General features: G+C 39.5%; 1 protein-coding gene and 1 long non-coding RNA gene across 5 annotated transcripts in view; one reads left to right on the top strand and one right to left on the bottom strand.

Moving 5' to 3' along the window:
• Nucleotides 1-16612, top strand: part of brsk2a (BR serine/threonine kinase 2a) — a 177060-nt gene that overhangs the window by 47655 nt on the left and 112793 nt on the right. The gene's annotated exons all lie outside the window — the stretch shown is intronic.
• LOC146704318 (uncharacterized) lies at nt 4914-6099 on the bottom strand. The gene is made up of 2 exons (XR_014921651.1): nt 5760-6099; nt 4914-5171 (listed from the first exon to the last, which is right to left on the bottom strand). It is a non-coding gene; the product is annotated as an uncharacterized LOC146704318 (long non-coding RNA).

Here is a 16612-nt window from a genome sequence, read left to right as displayed (position 1 = left end):
TTCACACAAGCATTTCTGGGGTTTACAGAGGCTGATCCGAAAATGAGAAAATATTCTTTGTCACATATGCTTCCATGTGACAAAGTGAGAATAATAATTTGTCTCACTAAATCAATAGCAGTTCTGAAACTGAAAGGGGGTCCAACCTGGCACTACCAAGGTGTACATATAATGTTCTTCCTCTAACCCCCCCCCCCCCCCCATTTTTGCACATGTCGAGGAGCGTGTCAGGCTACATTTCACTGTGTGTTATACTTGTATAACTATGCATGTGACAAATAAAGAACCTTGAACCTTGAACAAGTGGGTTTGGGTTTATTTACACTTACCTGAAGCATTGGACATTTGGGATTCCACCTTTCCATGCATCCAATTCTGTTACTGCAGTAGCGTTAGGTAAGTGTATGAGTAGAAACAACTTCTGAATTAAAAATGTTAGTGGGAGTAGAATTTAGACAAAAGAGGTTTAAATATAATCAAGTCAATGTAAAATCACTAAACCCTGACAAATACTTTCTAAGTCCTTGTAAGGTTCTTATAGAAATATTACACCCAGCTTTAAATGATACTCTAAATGAATACCGTGCAGTGGATTCTTTTCTTTTACTGTTTCAGTAATGGCATTTCCACCCAGCATGTTGCTTGTCTTTAACACATAGTCAGCCAAAAACCTATCAAGTTTACTCAAGTGTATCCTGTTTATTTTGTTGATGCAAAAACCTCTTTATAACCTTGATGGATAAATCAAGTAGCTTTTAACAGCTTATTTCTGTTATTTTGCCATTTGTCTGTTGAGTTTATTGGGCTTTAAAATTAAATTTGTGCTGTTTTTGTAACACACAGTCTATAACAACATTTGCCCTTAATTATCACTTCTCATACAAAGGACAATGTGATTAGTTCTTCTAGGGACACACTGCACTTTAACACTGTAAATAAGGTAATTTGCAGATTGCAGAAGAGACACACAATTCCTGAAGTCCCCTTTGGTTTCCATGCTGATAACAGGCATTTTGGAGTTTGCAGCTTTCGGTCAAAAAATAGTCCGGCACAAAACACATCGTAAAACAAATGTTTTCACTATACTTTAGGATTTTGTATCATTTTTAGGTGATCGCTTTGTATAGAGTTGGGCTAACTGTCTGCTTGTTCCCTGTGCATTCATAGGAAGAGTATTAATCAAAGAATGGGAATAGTTGTTCCCAAAACGATTCTGCTTTTCCTTTATTCCATTGTCCGGGTGAGGATTTCTTTCCTAAGTGGTTTAATCCTTTGTGTCCAGAGGCCAATATGTCTCTTTGTTAACTGAAACTTTACCTTTCTGAAAAGAGCTAAACGTGAAATGTATTGCAGAGCAGTATACTGCTTTACTGGCTTTGTTTTTCAAAGCACTTTAATTTAATAGTGGCCACAGACTGTCCCAGCATTACAAAGAGTCTATATTTGGTGAGCTTTGAGCTCCTTAAATGTGTTACTGTGTCAGTTTCCCTTCACACAGAATGCGTATGTATATTCAACTCCTATTATTAGAAGAGGACATTCTCCGCTGGCTGTATTTACAATAGAGGTGTTGAATATTGAATTTCACTTTAAACAAGGAGCTTGAAAATACTGCTTTACCCTGCATGGAAGCACATGCTCACACGAAGAATCAGCAATGCTGGGTATCACCCTGACTTCTCATTGCTGTTATTCCCATCCTGTTGCCCAGGAGACCAGTGGCATGTAGCTGCAGGTGGGTGTCGATGCCTTCCTGCCTCCCACTGGAGTTCAAGGTCTGCAGATCACATGCTGACATCAAACAAAGGATTTGTTCTAAAGACCATACGTCTTTCTTGGCTAATCTCTACATTAATCTTTATCATGAAGTCTTTTTTTTTTTCTTTTTTTTTTTTTTTACAGTATGACATTGTTTGTCTCTCTCACCTTTTTTCTCCGTCTTCCCCTCCGTCGCTCCCCTCTGTGAGTACCATTTATGTTACTAAGCAAAAGTCTCGTATCAGTATGTTCATTGGCGGAGCTCATCTTTGGCTGGTATTACATAACTGCTCCCCTCTCATCTCAGTGCAGATTGTAAGATAAATAGCAGTTAAGCAGAAGCAGAAAACTTTTCACTGAGTTCACCACTCTTATTTGCTTACATCTCCTCTAGCACATCGGCATGTTGCTTGAAAAGGGCAATAGGGGAAAAAATACATCTAAATTCACTCACTGCTCTAAGCAGATCTTTTTTTAAATGGAGCTCAGATATGTCAAAGGGATTGGCTTAGTGAATGCATAAGCTTCTACTTCCTTTTATTGCCCTTTATTCCTAATATTGGATAAATATGTATTTTATATAGTGGACTAGATAGAGATAAAGTTCAGAAGGGGGGTGGTGAAAACATTCTTGGACCACAATAGTTGTTAAGGTACTTTAGTTTGCAGGAGCTTCCCTCGTCTACCTATGGAGGGAACAGTTGCTGTTGCATGCACTGTGACACTGCTGATTCATAGGTTTTTTTGTTGCCAGGATGTAGAGGATGCCCCATCTGTCAGATTGTGATCTGTCTCTGGTTTTGCTCACATAGAGAGGGTACAGAAAAGCAGTAAAAAGACCTTCTCATTTAATAGTTTTTCTTTTCTTTTTTTTTTTATGTCTATTTACATTGTAGATTCTCACTGAAGACATCAAAACTGATGATTCCACATTAAACTAAAAGTGTGAAATAACTCAAAACATGTTTTATATTTTAGATTCTAAAATAACAGCCACCTTTTTGCTTTGTACACTCCTGGCATTCTCTCAATGAGCTTTGCAAGGTAGTCACCTGAAATTTTTTTTTCAACAGTCTTGAAGAAGTTCCCAGAGATGCTGAGCACTTGTTGGTCCTTTTGCCTTCACTCTGCGGCCCATCTCATCCCAAACCATCTCGATTGGGTTTAGGTCAGGTGACTGTGGAGACCAGGCCATCTGGCGCAGCACTCCAGCACTCTCCTTCTTGGTCAAATAGCCCTTACACAGCCTGGAGGTGTGTTTTGGATCCTTGTACTGTTGAAAAATAAATTATGGTCCAACTAAACACAAACCAGATGGGATGGCATGTCGCTGTAGGATGCTGTGGTAGTCATCTTGGTTCAGTGTACCAACAGTGTCACAAGCAAAGCACCCCCACACCATCACACCACCTCCTCCATGCTTCGTGGTGGGAACCATGCATATAAAGACTATCCGTTCACCTTTAGAGGAGGATAGAACCAAAGATCTCAAATTTGGACTCATAAGACCAAAGCACAGATTTCCACTGGTCTAATGTCCATTCTTAGTGTTTCTTGGCCCAAACAAATCTCTTCTGCTTGTTTCTTTTCCTTAGCAGTGGTTTCTTAGCAGCTATTTGACCAACTGATGGTCCCAACCCCATTAAGAAGGCAAGAAATCCCACAAATAGAATAGAATAGAATAATCCTTTAATTGTCCCACAAGGGGAAATTTGGTATGAACCCTGACAACCCTGACAAGGCACAAGGCACAAAGCAGTCAACAAAGCAAAGGTTGGCTTCTTTTAGGAATCTAAAATTAAAGACACATTTAGTATTTTATACATTTTTTTTCTTTGCTACATAATGGGGCAGGGATGGCTCAGCAGGTAGAGTGGTGGCCCCATGATCGGAAGGTCGGGGGTTTAATTCCCCTGAACAGCTACCCTGAGGTAACCCTGAGCAAGGTACCATCCCTACACACTGCTCTGCAGGCGCCCAATGGCTGCCCACTGCTTCACTGAGTGAATGGGTTAAATGCAGAGAGGAATTTCCCCACGGGGATCAATAAAGTACACTTTCTTTCTTTCTTTCTTCTTAATTCCAGATATCTTGCTTCGTATATTTGATTTCTTCAGTATGTATCTACAATGTAAAAAGTAGTAAAAATAAAGAAAACCCATTAAATGAGAAGGTGTGTCCAAACTTTTGACTGTTTATATCTATCTATCTAGATATATAGCTATATAGATATACATACATACATTTTACTGTTCAGATTTTAGGTTGTTTGATCTGCTGTGTGGAGCAAGCTTTTGTCTGATAGCTGCTTCTTATCTGTAAAACCATAATTTTGCTAATCTGTTGTGTCTTTCCCTGTGCTGCAGAAGATGCATGCATACATTCGCACCCTCCTCCATCCTTCTTTCCCCCCCTTTTCCCGTCCTTGCAGGAGCCTTTGAAAAGTAATGGGTGTACACAGAGTACGCTATTGATTTAGTCTTGCTGTGCTCAGGGAAAAAGTGAGCTTTATTTTCTCCAAAATACAAACCAAAGAGGAAAACATTGGCCATGTTATAGAGGGCTTTTCACATTCAATTTCTGTCTGTTTTCTTTTTCTTCCCCTTTTGCTGTTTTGTCCTTCTTTGTTCCGCCTGTCTTTCTTGTCAGTCTTCCTTTTGTTTATGAATTTTCTTTCTCAATTCATGTCTCTCTCTCACTCAGCTTCAGCTGTCTATTTACTGCGCGTTTTGTATGTTAGACACCAGGTAGTGCCCAACACTGACCTAACACACCCACATACTGCATGCTACTCCTGCATCTGTAGCTGCCTTTGTGACCTAAACTTGAGTGAAACACACATCTGCACAGAATGGAAACACAGGCACATACACTACACATGTAGCAGGGCTGTGTTGTGGTGTGTTGTGCGCCTTGGGCAGTCCTTCAAGCTACTGATAGAGGTTTAAGACAAGTGGCTGCTCTTTCATGTTACCGAGACAGTGTGCAACCACCCATACTAAACGTTTGGATACAGAAGGGGTGGATGCATGGTCAGGTTGAAATCGAATGGATAAACTGATCAATAAATTGATGTGTACACAGCAAATCCATCATGTCCAAATTAACACTGTCAGATTTGATTTCAACACTATTAATGGTTAATGATTAATCAATGGTTTTTGAAAAACATTTATTCTGAACTGTGCACCACAATTTCAAAACATTTTCTGAAAGATGTAACAGTATACATGTTCTCACTTTCATTAGAATTTTGTTTATCAAAAGGTCTGACATAGGTGAGCTGGTAAATGCAAATAACAGCATTCTCATCACTTATTTCTTCAATACAATATGCATGTCCTTCATTCATCCCTTTGTGGAACTTCAACGCACTTCTGCTCTCCCCCATATTCCATCTTCACAAGCATATCCTGTGCGGAGATCGAATAAAAATTAGTTGACACTAATTAATGGCACAAATAATCCAGTAAACAATTGCAGCACAGTAAAAAAAAAAAAAAAAAGGAATCCTCTTTGAGCCATTACTTGTGTAAAGTATTTTCCCAAAAGACAAAGACACAGGCAACAGGTAATACTGAACTAAATGTAAAACCTCAACCTTTTTCATTTTTACCTAAACCGTGTGCACAAAACTCTGGAGGGATCTATGCTAACGTAGAACCCAGTCAGGACGTCTGCTACTGCTGTTTGCTCGTTTTTTTTTTTTTATGGGCGATCGTTTTCAGGCTTCAAGTAGCACCATTATACCAACATTTCACATTCTAGACATTGTTTTAGGTGTATTTGACCAAAAGTTTGACTGAAAATTCACATGCAAGCTTTTTTTCAAGGCTGTGGTATTTGCCCGCAAACAATACCTTTCAGCTAGCTAAAACAGAATATTATGCTATCACCGAGCAACATGGCTAATGCCTTCCACACAGCTTTGTCTCAACTCCAAAGAGCCACAGAAGTAAAAGCTAATAATAATTTAAACAATCTTTGAAAAAATGACTTACCAAGCATGGCAAACAACTCAAATATGTAGAGCAAATGTTCTGAAACGGCTTCACTTCAGCTTCGATTGGAGCCGTGCTGGGGGCGGAGTCTGTGAATTTACTCTGTTGGTGTCATAGCCCCTGTAGGAGTTCAGAGTTAAGAGGTCAGGAGTTAATGTTTCCATTGTAACACCTCCAGATTTGACAGAGAAACACTCATTTTTAACACTCGATTTTAACTACTATCATTTTACACCTCAGAGTTACATTAAAAGAATGTGACTCTGCTTAGAGTAAAATTAACTCTACTTTTGCAAGGAGACTATTAACACCAAAAAATTTAACACTTTTGAATTTGCTGTGTAGGCATACACAGGCTTGAACACAAAAAGAAAGCCATACCAACTTTATAAATAAATCACTTGCTGCTGTGGGACTAACCACAAAACCACAGTGATCAAATAAACAGCCTTCTTTCAAATTAATGGATCTGATCTGAAGAGATACTGAGACAGGTTTTTACATATCTTGGTGTCGTCTGTTATGTGGTCTTTCTCTTTACTCCAGGGACTGGATGATTATGAAGTGTGCCCCTCTTAGAATTGAACTCGCTTTCACTGCAACGTGTCATCAATAAATTGTTTGTGAGTGAATAAATGAATAAATATGAACCACAATATGTTGTGCAAGACGGTATTCTTTGTTAAGAATTTCCTCCTCCTATATCGGCAGCCACCAGCGTCATCACCCTGATTAAGTTGCATAAGAGAAAAGAGAAAATTTGGCCTCATTTACATCCCCTGGGAAAGAACAAGTGTGGAGAGGGAGCTGAGGGAGGGAACGAGGAGAGAGCGAGGGAGCGATGTAGAAAACAAGGTGTCCTTGCGATCACATTGCAGTTTTTCTTTAAGTGTTTGTCATTTGATTGCTCAGCGGTGGAAAGGCTTTTAGAGCATATGAGGAGCAAATTAAGAAAAAGGGAAGAAGCTGGAGAACTAGAGCTCTATAAATAGTGTTTGTGTTTGCGTGTGTTATCCCTGCAGCCTCATTGCAGCAATATTGAGTTTGAACCTCAGATTATGCAAAAGGGATTTAACCTGTGACATCAGCCCAGGGTGCAGCTTATACATAAGGTGGTAGTCCACATGGCTGGTGTTTGTGCTATTTGTTATTTTTACCTTGGTTATGTGTCAATTTTAAAAAGTAAGAGCTTGCATTCTTTTGGGATGTGCAAACAAATACAGAACTGTGTATTATTTGAAATGTATTCTTATCCCTTTAGGAGGTATGACTTGTCACCCTCTCCATTGGTGTTGTTTACTCCTCCCTACTTGGCTACATGGGGGAGAAGTGTAGCCCTGTCACTGTGTCCCTGCAGACACCAGCAGCTTAGCTGTCATGGAGGTTTCTTAGCTACTTGAAGCTGTGGACCCATTCACACAAATGGGGAACAAGCCAAAGAAGAAACTTGAATTGAATATAAGAAATATTTCTTGAATATGAAATAAGGACACCGTGTTAGAGTTTATATTTACGCGTATGCACCTTTCATGTTAATCCTTTAATTACTTAACACTGCTCAGAACTCGTTCTGCCTTTTGGTTTTGTAGCTGTGACTGCTCATGTTAACACAATACCCCGTGTTCTTGTTGCAATAAGTGTAACGTGTATGACTTGTGTCCGTGGATTGTAAAGGGTGTGCTGAGGCTACTCCAGCAATGACAACATTTCTTATGTTTACTGTCTAAGAGAATAAGCCAGATAAAATCAACAGGAGTAATCTCAATATCTGCTTGAAAGCCTGAAATTTAGCACAAAATAACCCCCCAACCGCCCCATCCCACAATCTGGTACATGAAGTCAGAGAGTGTTAACTATTAACCAGGCAGGGGAATGAAGGCTACGGTTGACTTTCATTACAGGGAAATGTAGGATTCAGCATTTTTGGATCTCCACCAGTGCTCGGTAACAACACAGTGTTATATTTTCCACATACGTGAATATGCAAGGGCCTGCCTCGCCAGACAAAAGTCTACCTAAACAAAGGTGAATGCAGACGTCTGCGTTTTGTCCAGTGTGTTGTTGTAACACTGCATTATAAGTCACAAACTCTACATGTTTTCTCCATGTAGACTCAAAATGGACTATAAAATAGTATAAGAAGAACTGCTCATCTGTTGTGTCTGCAGCTGTCAGAATAACCAAATCTGTACCTTTTTTTTTTTTTTTTTTTTAAATGTTCACCAACATCCTGGGATTCTAGTTACAGTGAGTGATGCTGTGTTTTCTCGGTATTTAGGGATATCTGACAGTCACATTCCAGACCAGTATCTAAAATGACAACACTAAACTATATCAAATAAATTGAACAGTATAAGAATGAAGAATCCGTTTCTGAGAGAATTCCCTAAAGGCACGTAAGTTAAGGCTCAACCCTGTTGAAGCAGAACAAGCCAATTGCCTTAAGTTACATTTAATATTCACTAAATCTATTTAATATCCCCATATTGTGCAGCTTGCACTTGTGTTGCGTTTATTGGTTATATAGTTTCTTGAGCAAATAAAGATGAAATGTAGTACATTCGACTATAACCCACCCCACTACATTTATGAAATGACGCTATTTAAGTTGATGGGAGAGAGTTAGTTTGGCTGCATTAGGTATGAGTGCATTAATGTCATGGAAATACTTAAACACACTAAAATATAAACACTAAACATGTGCTTATATTTTATACCCATGCAGAAATACTAAAGAGTCAGGATGCATTTCTTTCCTTTACATTTATGGACATGTCCACAGCTTAAAGACTGCTGCAGCCAAGTGTAGATTTCTAATCACCTCATTGTCTAATGAGATGCTGATGGAAGCGGGCATGCTGAGTATATTAAGAGACCGTAAGAATTCCAAGCTGCAGTTAACATCAGAGGGTGCAAGTGTGTTGGCTTATGCTGGCTTGACTTGCAGTACCACACTATTTTATGCTACTGCTTTGATTAACAATGGATGACTCTGCTTTGTTCTTTTCTATCTCTCTCTGTCACTCTATCGCTCATCCTTCTTGTTTTTGAGTAAACTCAGTGTAGATATGTGAGAGGAAGAAAGATGGGAGCTGAGACTGAAAATATAGAAATATCGAGAGGGAAAGATGAGGAGAAGGAGAAAGTTGGGTGGCAGAGTAACAGGTGAGTGACAGGAATGATGGGGACAGGAAATGGGGTGGTGGGGGTGGGGGGGACAGATAGATAAAAGAATTCGGTCCATTTCTTGCTTGTATAAATGTTTGAATTTCAAAGGTGCTACTGCTGATGTGGTGAACACTACACCCCCACCCCTGCTCCTTCTCTTAGCCAATCATCGCACCACACTGCTGTATTTGGGTCATGGCAACGTGTTGCTACTGTCTCCACTGGCAGATACAATGTGCTGTAATCTCCAAAAAATAGGTTGGGAGAAAAGTGAGGAAACTGGAAGAAGAGAAGAGCCTTCTTAAAAAATTGAACCTCCTCTCCTATGATTTTCTTGTAAACACAGTATCATTTTTTGCTGTTATTTCCCTTTTCTTTCTTTATCTGAGAAAGTTTGCCACAGGATTCCCATTCTCCCATCCCATCTCTGGCCTTTGCTCACTTTTATTCACAAGATGTGAATAAAGTGTCATCAATGAAATCTTCACAAAAACCACATGTTTAAAATGAATCTAAAAATCGCTGGTGTTTAACGGAGACTGAGCCATTGATTTTCCTACTGCTCAAAAACCCTGCTGATATTTAATGGATGGTCCATCGGGAGAAAGAATTAGAGATGGAGGCAGTGAGAAAGATCAAGTAGAGGGGAAAAAGGCAGACGAGAAAGAAAGAGTTCACAACACACCTAGATAGAATTTCATGTCCCTGTGTGACTAAATTGATTGTTGCTGCTCGTACATCCTTAAATTAATCAAGATTGTTGTAGTTTGGTGACGGTGGCCACTGTGCTCCTTCATCTGCACCTTCCCTTGTAATTATTTTGGTCCTAGGACAATGCTTGCACTTCTGAGCTGACCCCAAATCACGTTAGTGTACCCTATATGATTTATTTGTGTTTATTCATCTTGTCCTTTAAATTATTACTTACTGTATGGTTGGTATTTTAGAGGGCTCTTCTTCCTGTGGATGTCAGTTGATAGGGTAGATGGTGTTCATGTAGTTAATGCCAGCTTGCAAATCTGTAGCAAAAAAGCAAACAGCTGTGTAGCCACACAAGAGCCAAATGTAAAGACTGACTGTGCAGTCATAACCAAGACAGTAGAAGTGATTATGTGTTTGTTAAACAAATGCACATAGACACAGTCTGCATAATTGTGTTTCTGAGACTAAAACGAACGCTGTATTTTCAAAATAAAAGTACAGAGCAAAACTTCCGAGATTCATGCATAGAAATATGAATTTGTATTTTATTTGGAGTTCTGAAACTTGATTATGTAACAAAGGTTTTTATTCTTTTTGTATCAATAAAATGCTGGTGTGGTTTGTGTGGTTTAAGCTAACAAGATAAAATCAGTTATTTTGGGTTTGTTTTCACAACCGCTGTGAGTGGTATGCATTTTTGCCAAATCTCAGCAACACTGTGCTTAAAGAAGCAAATTCACAATTCATTTCTGCATGTTAACTGGCAGTGCCTCATTTTGCAACCTTTTGAAACCCAAAAATCATGAATCAACCAGACTGACACAATGTAAAACTCCACCAAACTTTTCGTTATCTGTGCACTCTGCTGGTGTTTGGATACTCATAAATATGAATAAGGTTATGAGTCACACAGAGTTCAAACTTGTGTGTGTGTGTGTGTGTGTGTGTTCTTCCTGGGGATGTTGTGTGTTGAGGTAGAAAATGTTTCCCTGAAGGCTCCTTCATGCAGTTTATTACACATCAGTCCCATAACAACTATAATCTCTCTTCCTCTCTCTCTCTCCCTGTCTGTCAGTCTGTCTATCCTTCTCCCTTCCCTCTTCACTACATCTCCTTCTGTTCACTAGTTCTTGTTGCCCCCTTACTCTCAGCACTCACAATCCCTCTCTTCTCTGTATGTTGATTTTCTCTGAGCATCCTCCCTCACCCACCCGTCTTGCTCTCTCTCTGGTAGCGGATGTGGGATGTTGGGACCGCTCCACAATTTTCCCTGCATCATTGCTATCTGGTGGCAGCGATAATGATGGCTGGAGCGAGGGATGGAGGGGTAGAGAGAGGGAAGAGGTGAGATGGAGTGCTCATCCACAACAGCTGCCAGTGACTGCATTAAGCAGCCCATGTATGTTGCAAAGGGTCTGACGAAGGACATTGTCATCTACCCTCTGTTGCTTTGTGCTCTTCCTTACACACATAGAGTATAGATGAGAGTTTGTGAATGTGTTTTTACACGCTTGTGTAGAAAAGCACCCTGGACTCAATGCTGCACACAAGAATGTGTAAAGGTGTCGTCATTCAAATGGAGGTTTTGTGCAATGAAAAATGCTAATATTCAAACAGTCAAGCTAAATTTATCTAAGGCTCCAACCAAGAGGCTGAAAAGGACTGAAAAAAAAAAAGCCAGTGTGGGAAGTGGCAAAAAAGAGCAGGTCTTTGAATGGCCACTTTAGACAGGCTCTAAGAATGAGTCAGTCTCCATAGACTCCATGATAAAATGCAAATATACAGCAAAAATAAAGATGTTCACAGCCTGGCACTGACAAGATTTTTAGCTAAATTCCCCATTCTTTATAACTGTGTAGTGGTAAGTTGTTTTATAGCTCAACTATTTTAATTCTTATGCCTTAAGGTTATTATTGGGGTTGTGGCTATTTTGATTGACAAGTACAAGCCAAGGAGGCTTCTGTAGCCAATAGTGATCTGCTATGCCTCATCTCACCTAATCTGACTCACTGAATCACTTGTGGTGTTGCTGCTTTTTCAAGCGTCTCTAATGGAATTATTGGGCAAATTATTTTGATTGCTGTGCAACGAGTGTACTAACAGCCAAACCAAGGTGATTGTGCTTATATTTGGGTGAGTGAATTTCTATATTCTTGGCACTAATTAGTAGGTAAGCCTGTAGGTATGCAGCTTGGTAACACAGTGAGGTACCTGATAACTATACTTCCTTGTCCAAATATGGCTACTTCTGAATTCAAAACAGCAACACAACTTCACAAATAAATTGAAGAGACCAACATATACTAAGAGTGGGTAATTATCCTCAAGATTACATCAAGTTTTCAGATTATTTCAGTATCTCAAGAAAATTTGCTATAAAATGGGGGGTATGTTACATCCTTATGTGAGCACAAAATTAACCTTCATAGTATTCACCATTGAAATATTAAGTAAAAGCCTAAAATAATTGCTTAACACAACAACAACTAAAGTAACCTAACCCTTTAACTTGACAACAGTACGTTATTGTCACGTAATCAAACTGAAAAATATTTTCTACCTTGGATTTTGTATTTCGCTTAAAGCCCTCCTTTTTCCACTATATAACCACATTAGTAATTTCCATCCACCGATTGCGTTTCCTGTTATATTCTAACGAGCCAGTGTTCCAGTGATGCTCGGTTGACTCATTTATTTACATTTGGGTCGCACATCACATCTGCTAGTATCTCCTCCTAGCTTGCCTTCCTAGCCTGGTTGTACTCAGTGGTGTATTTTTGCCTCAAGTGGTGACACAAGTTTGTTATTTCCACCTTCAGCAGGAACAGATTTCTTGCATATTTTGCAAAGTACTGTGGTTTGCTGGAGGTTGCTGAAGTAGCTCCCTTTTTCAGTACTAAATCAACATCGGAGGCTGGCACGTCACTCCCAGACATGTTTGGGTTTGTGTCATTGTTGTGCGCTCTAGGAAACCTTAACACATGGTGCCGATATGTCATTGCAAGATGACATTTTTGGTCATGTAAAAAGGTATTCCTGTATTACTGGTGGATGGTTTGATATGACACAGCGCTAACGTTTATAACTTTTAATGTACGGTTCAAGCCTCCAACCTTTAATTTTAACAGAAGCTCTCCTTGCATTTGTAATAATGTATCAACAAATATGGAAACAAAATCAGGGCATTGCGCAGGTTCGGCTTGATTGCAAACTGAATCGTGAAATTGTTGCCACACCATTGCAGTGTTTACTCCTCTTTGTCCTTTGTGGTGCTCTCTGAATGGATTTGTTTCCTATCTAGCCAGCCTGAAATGTTACAGAGGTATTGTGAAGGTAGATGATCGACTGCAATCTCCTCCCCCTCTTCCATTTTACGAGTTGGACCCCATGGAGTGAATTAGGTTAGTTATTTGTCTCCCTGTACAGAAGTGTGTTATAATTTTAGCAGAGGGTTCAGTCTTTAAAGGTTGTCAATAACCTCCTTTTCTTGTGGAGGTATCATTGTAGAGTGTGATTTTTATTACATTTTTAAAAACTCTAATGTTTGCTCCCAATCTTTTTTCCATCCCCTCCATCCTTCTTGCCTCTGCAGTGGCAAGCAAGGTGTTGCAGCTGCTTGGGAATGTTAACAATTCAATTCAATTCAATTTTATTTATATAGCGCCAAATCACAACAAAAGTTGCCTCAAGGTGCTTCATAGATACAGAGAAAAAAACCAACAATCATATGACCCGCTATGAGCAAGCACTTTGGCGACAGTGGGAAGGAAAAACTAACTTTTAACAGGAAGAAACCTCCGGCAGAACCAGGCTCAGGGAGGGGCGGGGCCATCTGCTGCGACCGGTTGGGGTGAGAGAAGGAAGACAGGATAAAAGACATGCTGTGGAAGAGAGACAGAGAAGGATCAAATTCCGCATCCCAGTAGTATGCTTGGATGTGGTTGTGCTTCCTTCTTCTGATTTGTAGGAAAGCATGAGAAGCACAAAAAGAAAATAAAAGTGTGACCTTTAGTTGGGTGACAGCGTCCTGGATTTAATGTTTATTGTCACAGATTGACTAAAGACACTTGTGAATCAGTTTGCTTGTTGTTTATGTTTTGTCTTTGGGGCATTATATCATATTATAACATCAACATTACACTAACTAAAGAACAGGAAAAAACAAGATATGTAATTAATGAAGTCCACTGTGGTCTATGATTTTTATCTGCATTACTTATCATTCCTTCAAGCATTTAATAATTGATGGAAAAAAATGTTCCCCATCCTTTAAATGTTCTTTCTCTGCTTTCTTGCTCTCTCTCTCTGGGTCTCTTGATACCCCATTAGCTAAGTTTTTTGCTTCCTCTTCTCTTACGCCTCTTAGGCCCATAGCATAAGTACATCCATCCACACGTGGCATATGTACTGTACATCAAGTTAAACCGACCTCTAAATCTCTTTCAGCTTCCACATTTTCCCATTCTCTTTGAAGGATATGTTGTTTTTGGTGCAGTGGCATGCTGTTTGCTTATGGCATAAATATCTTCTCTTTTCTGACTCTTCTCCTCTTCTTGTCATTTGAAATTCTCAGATACTCACTCACTTTTCCTCTCTAACCTCCTGCTAGGTAAACCCATTGACCTCAGCTTCCACTGTCTGCATCCTACTTGGAGAGCCGGTCCTCTTACTGGCTGACCTGGCTTTTGCTTTCACAGTGTTGTTGCATTTATGGAGCTGAGAGTTTGTTGCATAGCTCTGGTCTGTTGCTTGACCTAACTTTACAGGATCCGGTCTGTGTGTGTGGCTATGTGTGTGTCTGTATAGTCATGCATGTCTTCTCTTTCATCTATTTATGTGTTAGTGTGACAGTTCTGTTTCCCAGCACACTTTCTTTACCCGTTGCCTTTCCATTCGGGTCAGAATAGAGAGCCTCCTTCTCCTCCATGAGATGCAGGCCACAACTGGCCAGAATGTTTCGAGCCTGGGCAAGAGGACTAGTAGAGGTCCAGTCTCTAGTCAGAGCCCCCAGAAGGCTTTTTGAAGTGTGTTCAACAGCTGAACAGGGAAATAAACCATCATTTTCAAAAGTGAATTGGGCTATGGACCCAACAGCTCTCTTTCATACTCTCTTATTCTCATTATGTTCCCTCTTTCCTCGCTGTAGTTTCTATCTCTCTCCTTCTATAATATTCTCACCCTTCCAGCCTTTCTGCTCACATCCCCTGACTGCGGGAGCTGAATGGTGCTCATTACTGAGCCCTTTAGACCAGTACTGGTGGCTCTCTGCAAGCTGTGAACCAGCTAGCTGTCTTGTTCTGACTGGCTCTTTGTGTTGCTGCCTTGGAAGCAGGGAACACTCCTCTGCCTCTGCCCTCCTAGGAGTGTAAAGCTCAGACGTAGCGACTTTAAATCGGGTACAGTGAGCATGGTTCATTGAATGATGGCCGCTGAAAGAGAATAGAGGGGGTGAGGAAAAACATGGGAATAGTAAGCAAAGATGACTGCACTGCAAGTTTTTCAAGAGGAGAGATTCTGCAGTGCTCTGCCTTAGAAGAGACACCGAAACAGCCACACACAGGTGCGCACACACCACAGATCATCAGTGTCACCAGTTTGCGCTGTTTTAATTAATAATTTGGTTGCAAAACACAAGAGGAGTAATTAATCTTAATTTGTCACCAAGGTAAAGTATTGTAGTAAGGGAATTGTCATGTTCTTTGGTTAACATTAACAGACACTATATGGATCACATCTGCCTGATGTTTTTGCAAAAATAAGGATGCAGTGAGTTCTATCAGTGTAGTGCTGTCGTACAGTCTAATACATTACTGCATAGATACGGTTTTGTTTGTACAGGGCAACATATTTATTAGGCCACCTGTCATGAAAACATAAATATTTTCAGAATCTGTCAAAAATATGTTTAAAACCATCAATTATGTCATTTATTAGGAAAATAACAAACTGATTTAACGTTTTTAAACCCAAATTTGAGCTGACACGTTGTACTTCTCTGGGAAGTTAGAAATTAATCAAGCATAACATTCAACCACTAAAACTAATGTTTCGTATTTCAAGTAAATAACTGTAACTCTGCATCTTAATCAAAAAAATGATAATGTGCATTACTATCTTTTTCTATGTAAAACAGTAAATTTGAAAGTTTGCAGATGACAGCAGTAATTATATTTTAACATTCAAAATATCATTTTAATTTCAAGAGCTTGGACATATTAAACTTTATAGAAATATAAAAATGATTTTGGTAGCAGTACTGTGAATTTCAGGGCAGCTGCAGTGTAAACCTTACACTAGGTGGTGGTATAATAAATTTGTGCAAAAGCACCCAAGTATTGCCTCTCTGCTGCACAACAGCAGTTTTTTAACCTTTTGAGACTTTTCCGTAATGAATTCTTTGACTCTTTAAGTGTTATTATTTCATTTATTTCATTACACTGCTGGTGGGGCTACAATTGCTGTTTTATTATGGACTGGAAAGAATCGTTTTTTTGTTTTTTTTGTTTTTTTTTTTGTTTTTTTATTGTTAGCCAACAACTTCAGTGGCTCAGGTTTCTTAACTTCACAAATCATTAAATGAAAATCGTGAAAGATAAACGGTACAGCATAAAAACATATTAAAAATGATGATCTGCACATTTCATGATCCACTACTGGCTATAAAACACCAGGCAATCTGATTATTAGTTAATATTTCATATGGAACAATTGTAATTCACCTACCCCCACCCATCCCCTCAAACATACAAAACTCTGAACCTCCACTTTCACTGATTTCCCCCACCCAACTCGCACATGAACTCTTGCCCACAAACACTCAGATTGTGTTGTGCACTGTTGTTTTTATACGATTGTATTGTATTGTCTTTGTAACTTTATGTTGTTCTAGTGTAACTCTGAGGGCTGTTGGAGCACTGCAATTTCAAATTCCTGTGCATGATCTGTGCATATTGTTTTTGACAGTAAAGCTGACTTTGACTAGT

Source organism: Copadichromis virginalis, linkage group LG7, assembly GCF_057382275.1.
Source record: "Copadichromis virginalis isolate Kocher_CV1m ecotype Utaka linkage group LG7, C_Virginalis_male_GT1.1, whole genome shotgun sequence".
Taxonomy (NCBI): domain Eukaryota; kingdom Metazoa; phylum Chordata; class Actinopteri; order Cichliformes; family Cichlidae; genus Copadichromis; species Copadichromis virginalis.
Note: the sequence above shows the minus strand (reverse complement) of the source record. Positions and strands in the feature narration are given on the sequence as shown.